Raw genomic sequence first — 16,152 nt, forward strand, 5'->3', positions numbered from 1 at the left:
ACCACCATCTGATACAAAGAATCAACCAGTCTACCACCATCTGATACACAGAATCAACCAGTCTACCACCATCTGATACACAGAATCAACCAGTCTACCACCATCTGATACAAAGAATCAACCAGTCTACTACCATCTGATACAAAGAATCAACCAGTCTACCACCATCTGATACAAAGAACCAACCAGTCTACCACCATCTGATACACAGAACCAACCAGTCTACTACCATCTGATACAAAGAATCAACCAGTCTACCACCATCTGATACAAAGAATCAACCAGTCTACCACCATCTGATACACAGAATCAACCAGTCTACCACCATCTGATACACAGAATCAACCAGTCTACCACCATCTGATACAAAGAATCAACCAGTCTACTACCATCTGATACACAGAATCAACCAGTCTACTACCATCTGATACAAAGAATCAACCAGTCTACCACCATCTGATACAAAGAACCAACCAGTCTACCACCACCTGATACACAGAACCAACCAGTCTACTACCATCTGATACAAAGAATCAACTAGTCTACCACCATCTGATACACGGAATCAACCAGTCTACCACCATGTGATGCACAGAACCAGCCAGTCTACCACCATGTGATGCACAGAACCAGCCAGTCTACCACCATGTGATACACAGAACCAGCCAGTCTACCACCATGTGATACAAAGAACCAACCAGTCTACCACCATGTGATACAAAGAACCAACCAGTCTACCACCATCTGATACACAGAACCCACCGGTCTACCACCATCGGATACAAAGAACCAGCCAGTCTACCACCACCTGATACACAGAACCCACCAGTCTACCACCATCTGATACACAGAACCAACCAGTCTACCACCACCTGATACACAGAACCAACCAGTCTACTACCATCTGATACAAAGAATCAACCAGTCTACCACCATCTGATACACAGAATCAACCAGTCTACCACCATCTGATACAGAGAATCAACCAGTCTACCACCATCTGATACAAAGAATCAACCAGTCTACCACCATGTGATGCACAGAACCCACCAGTCTACCACCATCTGATACAGAGAATCAACCAGTCTACCACCATCTGATACAAAGAACCAGCCAGTCTACCACCATGTGATGCACAGAACCAGCCAGTCTACCACCATGTGATGCACAGAACCAGCCAGTCTACCAGCATGTGATGCACAGAACCAACCAGTCTACCACCATCTGATACACAGAACCAGCCAGTCTACCACCATGTGATACACAGAACCAACCAGTCTACCACCATGTGATACACACAACCCACCGGTCTACCACCATCTGATACACAGAACCAACCAGTCTACCACCATCTGATACACAGAACCAACCAGTCTACCACCATGTGATACACACAACCCACCGGTCTACCACCATCTGATACACAGAACCAACCAGTCTACCACCATCAGATACAGAGAACCAAGCAGTCTACCAGCATCTGATACACAGAACCCACCAGTCTAACATCATCGGATACACAGAAACCACCAGTCTACCATCATCGGATACACAGAAACCACCAGTCTACCACCATCTGATACAAAGAATCAACCAGTCTACCACCATCTGATGCACAGAATCAATCAGTCTACCACCATCTGATACACAGAACAAACCAGTCTACCACCATCTGATACACAGAACCAACCAGTCTACCACCATCTGATACACAGAACCCACCAGTCTACCACCATCTGATACACAAAACCATATAATCTATCACCATCTGATACACAGAACTATCCGTCTGACCACTGTTTGATACAAAGAACCAGGGGATTTATATACGACTAGACACAAAAATACATATTTGTATATTTGTCTCGAAGTATTCATTGTCAATTATTCTTATTCACTATACTCCTTTTCTATAATTTTATGTGAACAATAAACTGAATTTATAAATAAAAATATTTCATCTTTGATTTTCACAGACTGAGTTGACTTTGTAACAAACGTGACTCTTGTTGAATTAAACACCACCCCCTCTGGTTAAATCTGGCATATCTGCTCATAAACGTCGAGCACAATGAAATCTTCGGTACATAAGGCCATGGCAGATATTTGACGGTGCCAGTCTGCTGCACACAGGTAGTCTTACCTGATGTCTCCAGCTCAGGTCTCATACATCTGCTCACTTGATCAGATGCATTGCCTTTGGTCATGTTCACTGACAGGTTCAACAATAGTAAAATATGTTCTATATATCACGCGCGATCTCGCCTGTGGCGAATGGATGATCCCTGAATATGAGAAAAACACCATCTCCTCTCCCTAGAACCAGTCAAAGTAGAAACATGCAAACAACCTTATTTTAGAAAGAGAAAACTTGTTCTTAACAGAGACATATTGTGATGGAGAGAAGAGATGGGAGATATGGATGTTGAGGTGAGATATATTGCGAAAGAGGCTGAGGTAGGATGAGACATACTATGGCACAGGGGAGAGATGGGAGATGTGGGTGTTGAGGTGGGCTACCCGGAGAAGAAGGCTGAGGTAGGGTGAGACATACTGTGACGTAAGGGAGAGATGGGAGATGTGGGTGTTGAGGTGGGGGTGTCTGTACGGTCTTTGGGAATGGAGAAATGTATCGGCCATCGTGGAAGTGAATCTCGGGTAAATGTAGGTGTTTGTCAAAGTAATCTTTATACAATCAGCTTCTAGAATACCACTCAGACGTATCAGAATTCTAAACAAACTTGAATGCATTGAGTGGTTGGTGATTTGAAACGAGAGATTCACCAGAGATGCAGTGTGCATTTGTCTTCTTGACAATAAGGAACCATTATCAGCAGTCATGCTTCCAGCCCTCCTCAGAGACCTCCAAATATAAAAATATTTTGCGAAGAGAGTAATATCAGAGTTTACATCGGAGTAATAGATTTTGTATTAACTGTACTTCTATTCACATTACCATTTCAACCTACGTTTGTGCCAGCAAGTGGTGCATTTGAAGGGATCCCCATGGAATTTGTTTTAAGCACGAGGGTGGTTAGAAGATGAGGGTCACTGTCAATCAGTAACAGCACTCACGTCTTCCTCATGACTTCATCCCTTCTTGGGAGTGTGTTGGAGATATATGTAAACTATGAGAGCAGACGTTGCGTTTATTGTAGAGAACTATGCAGATCCATTTGTAGCATTATCTTCTCCTGGCAAACTCTGGGATAACCATGAACTTGCAGGGTTCAACAAGAAACAACCATATATCTGTCCGTGAAAGAATTGGGTCTGAAACCATAACCAACAAAACATATTATGCAATGAAAATTGTATTCCAATATTCACAAGTTGAAAACTTATTACAAAATACTGCAAAGAATGTGCAATGGCAACACAAAATAGGGTAGCAGTACAAGTTCAATTTCAGTTCAACCCCAGTGGTGCTGTTACACAAAAACAGAGATGAAGGGTCTCTAGACAGAAATGGTAATATTCAGCTAGGAGGAGGAGAAACTAGGGTAAACATTGATCTCCTCACAACTGATGGTCTTGTTATATGTGCTCTTGATAATGATCGTAAATCAGCATATTGTCTGTTTCAGTAAATCTACTCATTTACATTTTTCTATGTAAAGGTTTCTTGCCTGTGTATGTTTTATATACTTCACTATTTGATACATTTAGTTTTTTGCATGTCATATTTTGACGTTTTCATCGATATGTCTATTGATAGTGACGTATTTAAGTGACACTAAACATCTTCATTTAATATAAAGGTGGCCTAAGATGACGTAGATTTCCAATACTGAAAAAAATTTATTTTTTTCAAATTAATACAAGATGTTAAAGTGTAGAAAAGGTAACAAGAAAGTTCCGACCATGTCCAACTCTAACGAACTCGATGGGGGTGGGGGTGTCAGACTCGATGATTTGGTTGGAACTTGGAATCGACTGCTAACAGACCACTGCAACAGAGCTGGAATACTGCCGGGCACGGCATTAAGCAACAAATAAACACAACTAATCGAGAGCATCCATTCAGACTGACCTTGCAGTAAACAATGTAAGAGAGTACCAGTACAGTGTTGGGCATTGTGGTTGAGAATACGAAAGCTACATTTGTAAAACATGTAATATGCCATCTCAGAATGTACTATGCTACATGGCCTGTCTGTGTGAAAACTTCCAAGCTTTAAGTGATAGATATACACAACCCACTCATAATTCTACATTTAATTACAAGTCAAATCTTAACAGCATTATACTTGCTTCGAGAAATATACGTACATCATTTTCAACATAGAACTGAGGCATCTGCAGATTCTAGCACTATATGCTGATTGTGGAATCCAGCTGTCAGTGGTAGTTTGGTATCAGGTTTACAGTGCTAGTCTTCACTGATATACATTTGACAACAACATTATCAAAACAGATCAACAGTCTTACTGAAGGTCCAAAACGTGTTCGCTAGCACAGCATTGCTTACAAAGCGTCATACGCTCATGAATACTGTACATTGTACATGACATTTTTGCTTGGTTAAGCATAAACCGCAAATCTCGTCTTACATTACGGGTGTTTTCCAGAACTGCGATTTGTTCCTATAATACAACGTGACGTCATTGTCTTACCCAAGCCTATAGCTGTGTTGATTATTCTAGAGTGTCCTGTTGGTGTATATATTGCCCAACGTTGAAACACATGTGCACATTTGCACTAACAGAACATGTGAGTATGTTCATGCCTACATTCCCTTTAACGTCACGGCAATATTTGAGTGGTTGTCTACTATTTCATTAAACATTCTAACTCAGTCAGCTTGCTGGGATCGTATATAGCTGACACAAGGCTGATACGTATATTCCTATTTCAGCGATACTGTACTGCTTTTATGGCCGCCTTATGATGTTTGTGAGTGATGATGTGGTAGATACCTCTCACGCTGGAGATGTGTCAATCCATGAAAAACGAATTGGAAAGTTATCATTGGTGATGGCCAAAGGGAAGGCAAGGGGTACTCATCACTGGTCAGTGATGGCCAGAGAGAGGGTGATTGTAATTATCACTGATTGGTGATGACCAAAGGGAAGGCAAGGGGTACTCATCACTGGTCAGTGATGGCCAGAGAGAGGGTGATTGTAATTATCACTGATTGGTGATGACCAAAGGGAAGGCAAGGGGTACTCATCACTGGTCAGTGATGGCCAGAGAGAGGGTGATTGTAATTATCACTCATTGGTGATGGCCAAAGGGAAGGCAAGGGGTAAGTAGCACTGGTTGATAATATGTCATGGATAACAGGAAGGCTGTTGGAAGAGGGCTCAGATTTTATATTTGTAGCCAAGGTGACATGTTGCTTAAAAGTAACTATTTGTTGTAGATTATACGAAAGACGACATGATGGCAAAGACTGCAGATTCGGTCTCAAAATGTCAATTGACGGAATTAAAGGCACTAGTTCGGCCACCTCACCTGGTTAAAGAGGTCCTGACAACGACACTGCTGCTACTTGGCTACTCGGAGAAACAGGCTGCGGTAAGTCTCGCCGGGCGATTTGGTGGAAATAACAAACACGTGATAAACCAAACAATCTACCACCTACAGTGATCACCATACGCATTCTATAACCGGCCCTTTTTGATATCGACTGAACATTAATGCTCAATTTGACCTTTAGTTTGGAGATTTTGAGTTAGCCTTGTAGTTTAAGAACCAGCAGTGCATGATGCCTCCTCCCAGAAACAGAATAAAAACACACTCACTGTCAGATAAGTTGTGACCTATATACACAGTCTGAACTTGGCAGACATGACTACTTTTAATTAATATGTTTCATGTTTAAAGCATTAAATGTGGCAGAATAACTACCATAGATTAACAAAGCAAACACGGTTGACTTATCTCACCTGGTAATACCTGTCTTGAACCATGATTGGCTGATGCTCATCTCAAGATCGTGATACTTTTCTTGAGCCACGATTGACTGATGTTCATATCATTGTAATCATAATTTGCTTATTACTGGATTCCCCAGAACTATAAGATATGCCAGCGTGTGATGGCTGATCCGGTGAAGGATGGTCTGCTGCAGCAGATGAAGAACATGGACGCCAGCTCCATACCACCGGACACAGTGGCCAAAGTCAGGACAATGCTCCAGGAATGCTCACTGGCAAAAGTGATGAAAGTATCATATGCTGCAAGTGGCCTTTACCAATGGGTATGCGATGGTTTGGTGTATGTTGGTTTCTACTTCAGGGACAGATATTCTGAAGACACTGATGCTTATTATTTACATGTCCAGTGCTTGTGCTGTCCACGGATGTCAAGTGACGTCACGTTAGGTGATTATCTGAAACTGACACAGCCTCCTGTTTTCTTCAACACTATTAAATGTAGATCAGGTCACAATCAGTTTCATTTTGCAGGTTTTTTTGACAACATAGCGAATCTATTGTTTCATTAAACATGTATATTTTCGATACATTCAAGGTGGAAACGATGATAGCATAAGCTGGAGTTCATTGGAGATCATCCTTTATACACCATCGGATGTACAGGAACAACCGATCTACCATCATCTGATACACAGATCCAACCAGTCTTCCTCCATCTGATACCCAGAACCGTCTAGTTTAAATCTATGTGATACATAGAACCAACGAGTCTCCCTCCATCTGATACACAGAAACAATCAGTTTCCCTCCATCTGATGCACAGATCCAACCAGTCTACTACCATCTGATACCCAGAACCTTCTAAATCTATGTGATACATAGAACCAACAAGTCGACCACCATCCAATATTCAGAACCAACGAGTCTTTCTCCATCTGATACACAGATCTTTCCAACCTACGGAATCAGACGCCTTTATACATGACTTCACAGACCGACAATGGAAAAGGAATAATATATTTGCATTTATGTTTGGAAGTGTTTGTGATCCTTTATTCTTATTCTGCTCTCTTTTCCCTCATGTTAGACAAAGGGAGGAAACGTCCTTAAAAGTAACGTGTCTGTCTGATGATATGTTATGTGTGATCAATAAAATATGTTTATTCTTACTTTGAAGTTTACATACTCAAATCTGGCATGAATGCTCACAATCCGCTAGCATCGAGCAGAATGAAAGTCCGTCAGGGTAAGTCAAGTTGTATGGTTCTCTCGATGGTATTATGATCTGATGTACGTCTCTTTTTAGCAGTGTTACCCGAGACGATTGATGGCAAACAAATGAATAAAATGTGATTATTCCTAAGTTGAAGGTAACATATTCAACCAAATTCAAAACAAACTTGACCCCTCTTAGATTCATTCCCACTAATTGTAAACGTCGAGCACAAGGAAATCCCGTCTGGATATGTCCTCTGTATGTCCGTTTACACATGTGTACGTGTCGATTCCTGCTGGTCTGTGCTGACATACCACCTCTGAACAACTATCTGCTGGTGGAACTGCATCGCAGGCCCTGGGCGATCTTCAGTGCTGCCCGTCTGTACAGTGGTCCTCTCTTCTGAGTATGAGTACTTGAACTGGTCATGAGATAGAAAGACTCAGCATAATTTGTTCATGTTCACTGACAAGTGCAACAATAGTAAAATATGTTCTCCATACCACGTATGAACGGATGGACGAATGCACGGATGCATGAATGCACGCACGCGCGCACACACACACACGCACTCGCATTCATGATTGACATGAACAATGGACAAGACATAGTCTCAGTCTCTCATAATGTGTTCATATTTACTGACAAGTACAACGATAGTACAATATGCCCTACATACCACGCACGCATGCGCACGACACCATAGAGGTCAGAGATGCACAAATAGCAAAAGGTGTTATCTATAAAGTATGTCAATATTGTACTGTCCAACTTCGAAAATGTTGAGGGGGTTCCGGTTGAGGAAGCGCGTCTTTGCTAGTCCAGTATTGGTTTACCTTGACCACCATTGCACAGAAAATTGTTGACACTGAATTAGCTCAGACTTAAGAGACTGTATTATGTTTCTGGGGTTTTCCAGACTTGTCCCACACCACAGGCTGACTACACGGCATTGCCCATACTTATATACGTGTTGATCATTCTAGAGTTGCCCTTTCGATATATATATTTCACCAAGGTGAACATGGAAACCAAGGCCAGTCCGTGTTTATGATTAGTTACTTAAAACAGATTAGTTTTATTCCTTTTATTTATTATCATAGATAACACAGTAACAAAAAGAGACACCATCAACAAATGAAAAAACAGGATGTCCAAGAGCTGAAGTCAATGAGCAAACCTCCTCAGCTGGTGTAAGAGCTCCTGACAGTGACACTCCTCCTGGGGTAGAGAAGGAGGATAAAACAGGAAGCCCCTGGACTGACATCTACTAATTAATAGAACCAGCCAGTCTTCCTTCGTCCGATACACAGAACTAGCCAGTCTACCACCATCTGATCCACAGAACCAGCCGGATTCACAGATCCTTCCAACCACCACGACCTCACAAATTAACGATGGCAAAGGAAACATATATACATGTGCTTTTGTGTCTAGAAGTATTAATGGTCTTCGTTTATTCTTATTTCCGTCCTTTTCCTCCATATTTGCACAATGATTAGGGGGACCGGTCCTAAAAATGTAATGTGTGTGTTGATAATATGTTAAATGTGATCGATAAACGTATGAATAAGTAAAATGTGTTTATTTCTATTTTGAAGGTAACATTCCAACAAATTTAACACAAAGGTGACTCCTCGTAGATTTATTCCCGCTGCCTCTGGTTAAATCTGGCACGCCTGCACACCCATCGTGAACGTGGAGCACAATGAAGTCCCGTCAGGATATGTCCTCTCTATGGACGTTTAAATATGTGCACATGTCGATTCCTGGTGGTCTGTGCTGATACTGTACCCGTAAACAGCTATCTGCTGGTACAGAGTGGACTTAGGTGATCTTCAGAGCTGCCCTTCTATTGCACATTGGGCCCCTGGACTGACATCTCCAGTGCTCCAGGTTCGTACAACTGCGCACTTGAACTGTTCATGAGATGATGGATAGTATAGAATGTACTGACTCATAGGCAAAAGTCCAAACCTCCTGATTCCTCCAAATCTGTTATGCGAGGTAAGAAAATACCAAAATTTACAACAGAGTTATTCTGATGCTTAAATTTGGTCACAGTTATAGGATTATTCAAAATACCATTTCAACCTACTTGTGTGCTATTGTTCAACATTTGAGGTGAAGGGACTGGATTGTAAATTCCTACGGGACAACGTGTAAAGTGTACTCAGACGATGGACAGATAATGTCAAAGCAGGTCAACCACTACCAGCACTCCCACTTCTACCCCAATCCTGTTTTGGAGCTCGTCCTTAATGGAGAGACATGTACACTAGGAATATGACGTATATTTGCAATAGAGAAAACACCATTTTTTACAAATTATTTCGGTATTTTACTGTGTGGAAATGACAACCTCAAAGTTTCAATCATGTCCTCCTTCAACAAACTTGATCGGGTGGTCAGACTGAATGACTTGGTTGGCACTAGATTGTCTGGTCTGTGTCACGATTGTTGACAGACAGCCGCCACATAACTGAAATACTGCCGAGTGCGGAGGATTATCAGTACAGTGTTGGGCATTTTGGTTGAGAATACGAAAAACTACATCTGTAGGATTTGTGATTTGCCATTACAACTTAAAATGTATTATACTACATAGCCTGGCTGTTTGAAGCATGCCGTGATCAAAATAATAAACATACACAATCCACCCATGTTTTGGATTACATTCAGTTACAAGTCAAATCTTAACAACATTATCAGTCATGTGCTTGCTTCCAGAAATATCCATGTATGGTTTTCAACACTGAACTGACTCACCAGTAGATTCTGTCAACACTGAACTGACTCACCAGTAGATTCTGTCACTTCATACTGACTGTAAAACCCAACTGTCAGTGGTATTTTGGTTTCAGATTTACATTACTTGTCTTCCTTGATATACATTTGACAATAACGTTATCAAAACAGATCAACAGTCTTACTGGTGGTCCACAACTTGTGCGTGTCGAGTATACAGCATTACTTACAAAGCTTCATTCGGTCATGAATACTGTACATTGCAAATGACATTGGTCTTGCTTCACTACACATAAACCGCAAATCTCCATTCAGAATATAGGTGGTTTCCAGAACTCCAACTGGGCCCTCCATGGTCTTGCAATACAACGTGACGTCATTGTCATGCCTAAAGCCGCGCTGATTGTTCTGGAGTGTCCTGTGGGTGTATATATAGTCCAATGTTAAAACACATGTACATATCCACACTGACAGCACATGTGAGTAGACTCATGCCTACATTCTCTTTAACGTCATAACACTTTGCAAATAGGCGTCTTGTGATTCCTTGAGGTGTTTAATTGACATTTTAGCTCTGTGAGTTTGCTGGGATGGGACATCTTTTTTAACGATACTGTATTGCTTTAATGACTGTCTTGTCATGTTTGTCGGTGGATAGTTCCTGTAGATAGCTAACACATAGACTGTGTACATTCTCTTTAACGATACTATAATGTTTCATTGGTGTGACACAAAATGTCGTGTAGAGGTAATTATCACTGATCGGTGCTGACCTAAGTAAAGGCGAGAGGTAAACAACATTCGCTGGTAATGGCCAAAGAAAAACAGAACAGAAGTGAACTTTATTTACACTCCGTGGGCGTTCTGCGTCGTTAGAGGTACAAGTATACATCATAATGCACAACTTAAATATAAGTAAGAAACATGAAAGGGTAAGTAACATTGTTGATAGTCATGGATAAACGGAAGGCATCTGTATTAGAACGTCCATTAAAAAGCTGTTGGAAGAGGGCTCAGATTTTTCATTTGTAGCCAAGGTTACACGTAGTTTAAGAAGTAACTATATTTGTTGTAGATATTATGAAAGACATGGCAAAGACTGCATGCACTGTCAACAAATGTGATATGACGGAATTAAAGGCACTAGCTAACCCACCTCAGCTGGTTAAAGAGGTCCTGACAGCGACACTGCTGCTACTGGGCTACTCGGAGAAACAGGCTGCGGTAGGTCTCGCCGGGTGGTTTAAGAAAAAAAAGAAGAAATGTTTTAAAGAATAACATCAAGATAAACCAGATAATCTAATATTCTGTACACACATTGATGAATATAAGAGTGTCATGGAGAGCCAATTTATGTTTGGGCAGTGCATTAATGTTCATTTGACCTTTAGTTTTGGGGTTTGATGCTCATATCAACCTTGCGATAATTCACGAGCTATGATTGGCTGGTGCACATGTCTATCTTGTGATAATATTCTTGCGCCACGATTGGCTGATGCTCGTATCAGTATGATCATGATTTATGCATTATTGGTTCCCCCCCAGAACTATAAAGTATGCAAACGTGTGTTGGCTGACCCGGGGAAGGATGGTCTGCTGCAGCAAATGGCGAACATGGACGCCAGCTCCATACAACAGGACACAGTGGCCAAAGTCAGGACAATGCTCCAGGAATGCTCACTGGCAAAAGTTGTGTGTGTCTCTAAAGCTGCAGCTGGCCTTTACAAATGGGTACGCAATGGCTTGGTGTATGTGTGTGTAGACGTCAATGACGAACATTCTGAAGACACTGAAAAAACCCTTCAGTGACACTCTAAAGATACTGACGCTAATATATCAACCGACAAAGAAAGAAAGTAGCGTGTCCTCTTTTAATGAGTACCCGAAATTACAGTTTCCTATGTTCCATAGTTCTAATATATGCTGATAGGTAAAATCCCAATTTCTAGCACAAATAGTCACCCTCACTTGACATATCCGCAATAGTCAGCCCCAATGGTGTCCACTGTCACGTGCAGTGTTAATCTAAAACAGACCAGCTTCCAGGAGCTGTGTTGAAGCCTTGTGGAGAATGCGTTCGCTTTACACGACGAAACTCTGGGTTCGATTCCCTAGATAGGCATTGTGTGCGAAGCCCATTTCTAGTGCCTCCTGCCGTGATGCTGCTGGAAAATTGCTGAGAGCGGCGTAAAAGCATACTCGCTCACTCACTTCTATATTCCGCATTACTAACGTATATTGATATGTAACATCACAGTAACCTGCTGCTAAACCTTTCCGTTCACTTATTCACAATTTGTTGCACCTACTGTTTAATTAAACAAACTTATTTATATATATTCAAGGTGGCAGTGATGATAGTCTGAGCTCCAGTTCAACAGAGATCTTCTTCTATACACCATCTGATGCTGAGAACCAGCCAGACCACCACCATCTGATTCACAGAACCAACCAAACTACCACCACCCGATAAATAGAATCAAACAGTCTACAACCATTTGATACAGAGAACCATCTTGTCTACCACCATCTGATACACAGAACCAACCTGTCTACCACCATCTGATACACAGAACCAACCAAAGTACCAGCATCTGATACACAGAACCAACCAGTCTACCACCATCTGATACACAGAACCAACCAAAGTACCAGCATCTGATACACAGAACCAACCAGTCTACCACCATCTGATACACAGAACCAACCTGTCTACCACCATCTGATACACAGAACCAACCAAAGTACCAGCATCTGATACACAGAACCAACCAGTCTACCATCATCTGATACACAGAACCAACTAACCTTCCCTCAACTGATACACAGATTTTTCCAACCTACAGAGCCAAAGTCTCTATACATGACTTTACAAATTAACGATTTAAAGGATATATGTATTTGTATTTATGTCTCGAAGTATTTGTTGCCATTTTTACTTATTCACCACTCTTTTGTCGCATTTAACATAAACACTTAGACCAAAGGTGGGTCGGTCCTAAAAAGAAATGTGTCAGTTAATAATGTCATAAGTGATCAATAAACCAATGAATAAAATGTATTGATACCTATTCTTAAGGTAGCATATTCAACCAAATTTGAAACAAATTTGACCCCTCTTAGATTTATTCCCACTGCCTCTGGTTCAATCTGGCACGTCTGCGGCCCCACCGTAAACGTGGAGCACAATGAAGTCCCGTCAGGATACGCCCCCTGTATGGTGGTTTACACGTATGCACGTCGATTCTTGGTGGTCTGTGCTGATACACCCTGAACAACTATCTGCTGGTGGAGCAGTGTAGCAGGCCCTGGGTGATCTTCAGTGCTGCCTGGCTGTTGCACACTGGTCATGTGGTCCTCTGGTCCTCTGGTCAACTGGTCCTCTGGTCCTCTGGTCCTCTGGTGTGACGTGTTCTGCTGAAGGCTGCTATTATGAGATGGATTGTCTCAGCATAATTTGTTCGTGTTCACTGACAAGCACAGCAAGAGTAAAAGACTTACAACGCACGCACGTGCTCGCACACACACATTTACGATTGACATGTTCAAAAGAAAGGACATTTTTTCACCTCTCGCCTTTGGCATTCTATAAAGAGGAGCAAACAAACACAGTTAAATAACCTCTGCCTAAAACCAATGAAAGTAGGACCACGCAAATAACGTAATTAGAAAAAAAAGATTCACCAGAAACCGAGAAGTCTGAAACTTTCAATTACTTATATTGAGCAAACAAAGGCAAGAATACACAGATCACAATAGAGGTTTCATGTACAATACAACCGAGTCAAATCTAAAGTAATGGGTCACAAATATAACGTCAACTCAGGCGAAGTCTTGGTGTGAGAGTGAGAAACAGTTTTACTGAATGTAACACAGCGAGCGGTCAGGCAGCAGTTATGTAGGTCAAACGTTGACGGAGGCAGGCAGTTTAATGTACTCCAGTTAATCTCTGTGTGTCCGTGTCGTCAACACGACAACCAGCCTTTATATATACAGTTACCGATTCCTGAATGTTCCAGCGAAGCACGAAAGTTCGCCATGTTTCGCGATCGACAAGTCAAACAAACCAAAGGGAGGTAACTCTAAAGTGCTACCTTAAAGTCCTACAGCTAAAATACTAATAGCACTGAACATTTATGATACGAAATGTGACCTATAATAACAATCACTCGAAACTTTAAACATTGTGACGCAAATTATAATTACTACTTAATTAATAATACAAATTACAGAAAATGGGGGCATGTCCTTGATGGAGGCACACAAGAGAGGTATAGACATGTGTTCCTTGTGTTCAACTGCAGATCTGTTTGTAGGTTCATCTCCTGCTAAACGTAAGTTCATACACTGGTTCATACACGATGATAGTGATTTGCAGTGGTCAAGAGACGAACATTTAAGCAGACAGATATCTGTCCCTATGAGAAACTGTCTGAAAACCAATGAACAAAAAAAATAAAAAGAAACATTACACAGTTAAAGCTGTATTCTAATATCCATCAATATGTCACCATTAACCATAGCTAAGGATCTTATCGAAACCCTACTTTAACTAAATATTTAGGGAAAATGACCCACGAGAAATATTTAAATGGCAAATATAAACGCAAAAAGTGAACGAAAAACTGCCGTTTATTTTGAGAAGTAGACATGACAAACTTGAGTAATGAAAAGTGCGGACATTATCAAAATCCTAAAAAAAAAAAAAAAAAAAAAAAAATAGCAGAAAATGTAATAACTCAACACAATGTTAGTATCTGGTGTAATCTCCTTTAACTACAACAACATCCTCGACCTTCCTCTTCACTGACTGTCTCAGACGTTTATGGTAGTGCTTCATTGTCCACGTAGAACTGGTTGCAATACATCAAGTATTTGTACTGGAGGATCGCTCTGGTGTGTTTTGAGTACTATAATAAGCCAAACATGGTCAACGGGATCTGGACTCAGAGTAGAGTTAGAGTAGAGTAGCGCTAGAGTTGTCTAATCTTCACAAGGTCAAGTTTACAGTCATATGAGTTGCACTCCCGCACCATCATTAAAATCCAAACGACACTTCCTCCAAGGTATTCCCTTGTACAAATGCAGATGAGAGGTTCAGTGCCAATAGAGGTGTACATATACACTGATTCTGCAGCTAACCACAAACCCATTGAAACCACTCTGTTTGAAACAGGCCACTTGACATGAACGACGGATGACGTCTGATAAGTCTCTAAGTCATTAATTTGCTGATGTTTTCTGGTCAGTTGGCTGATAGGATGGATGATGATCTTGCAATACATGTCAGCATTCCGAAAACTGATAACATGCCCACACACGCAATTATGCTATGAATATAAATGGCGATGTTGACTAAAAATAGTGATAAACTTTCTGGATAACAACTTCTTGTATTTCGTGAGTGCGAAGTTTAGATGCAGATTCTTTTACTGTTATGAAGCCGGAATGTAACATGAAGTAGAGAGATATACTGAATGTGAGGTACAAAACATAAATAATGAACATATTTGGTTAGGATATGATAAAGCCAAAGCGTGAATAAAGGAAATGCGTATTGTACAGAGATGTACAAACACTATTATCTATAACGTCTGTCAATATTCTGCCAAACGTCGAAAATGCTTCTCAAATTCATGGGTGTTGCAGTGCCTTTGTCTGTGTGTATAATAACTAGTACACCACTGCCCTCAATGTAACGCAACTACAACTTTAATCATGAATTACCATGCCACATAACAGGGTAGTTCAGTGTTATATAATGTATTCTACACAGGCAATATGCATGTAGCCATTGTACCATCTACACTAAATGACCACAAAACCAACTAGCTTCTGTTTCAAATCTTCTTAACGGGTCAGCTCTTTCCGGTTGAACTGGCATGTGATGTTAGTCCATTATTGGTTTATCTTGATCCCCACTGTAAAGAACATTCTTCACACAGAATTAGTTCAGACTTAAGAGACTGTATTATGTTTCTGGGGTTTTCCAGACTTGTCCTATACCACAGGCTGACTATACGGCATTGCTCATACATATATACGTGTTGATCATTCTAGAGTGACCGTGTGATGTATAAAGCCTGACAACATTGACTCAACTCGTACCTGAACGAGGCAGGTTAGTTCATTAAGGCATTTGTTGTATTTGTGGGAGTATAACATATAACAGTAAACGGATACATTCTTTTCAGTTAAGAGATATCGTTCAGCATGTCGTTAACAGATGTATCTTGAAAATGTATAGTTTTCACAGACAACACTACAACCGTTCTAGTCTCAAACAGTTGGTATAAAACGTTGACA

This window comes from Haliotis asinina, chromosome 15, assembly GCF_037392515.1.
Source record: "Haliotis asinina isolate JCU_RB_2024 chromosome 15, JCU_Hal_asi_v2, whole genome shotgun sequence".
Taxonomy (NCBI): domain Eukaryota; kingdom Metazoa; phylum Mollusca; class Gastropoda; order Lepetellida; family Haliotidae; genus Haliotis; species Haliotis asinina.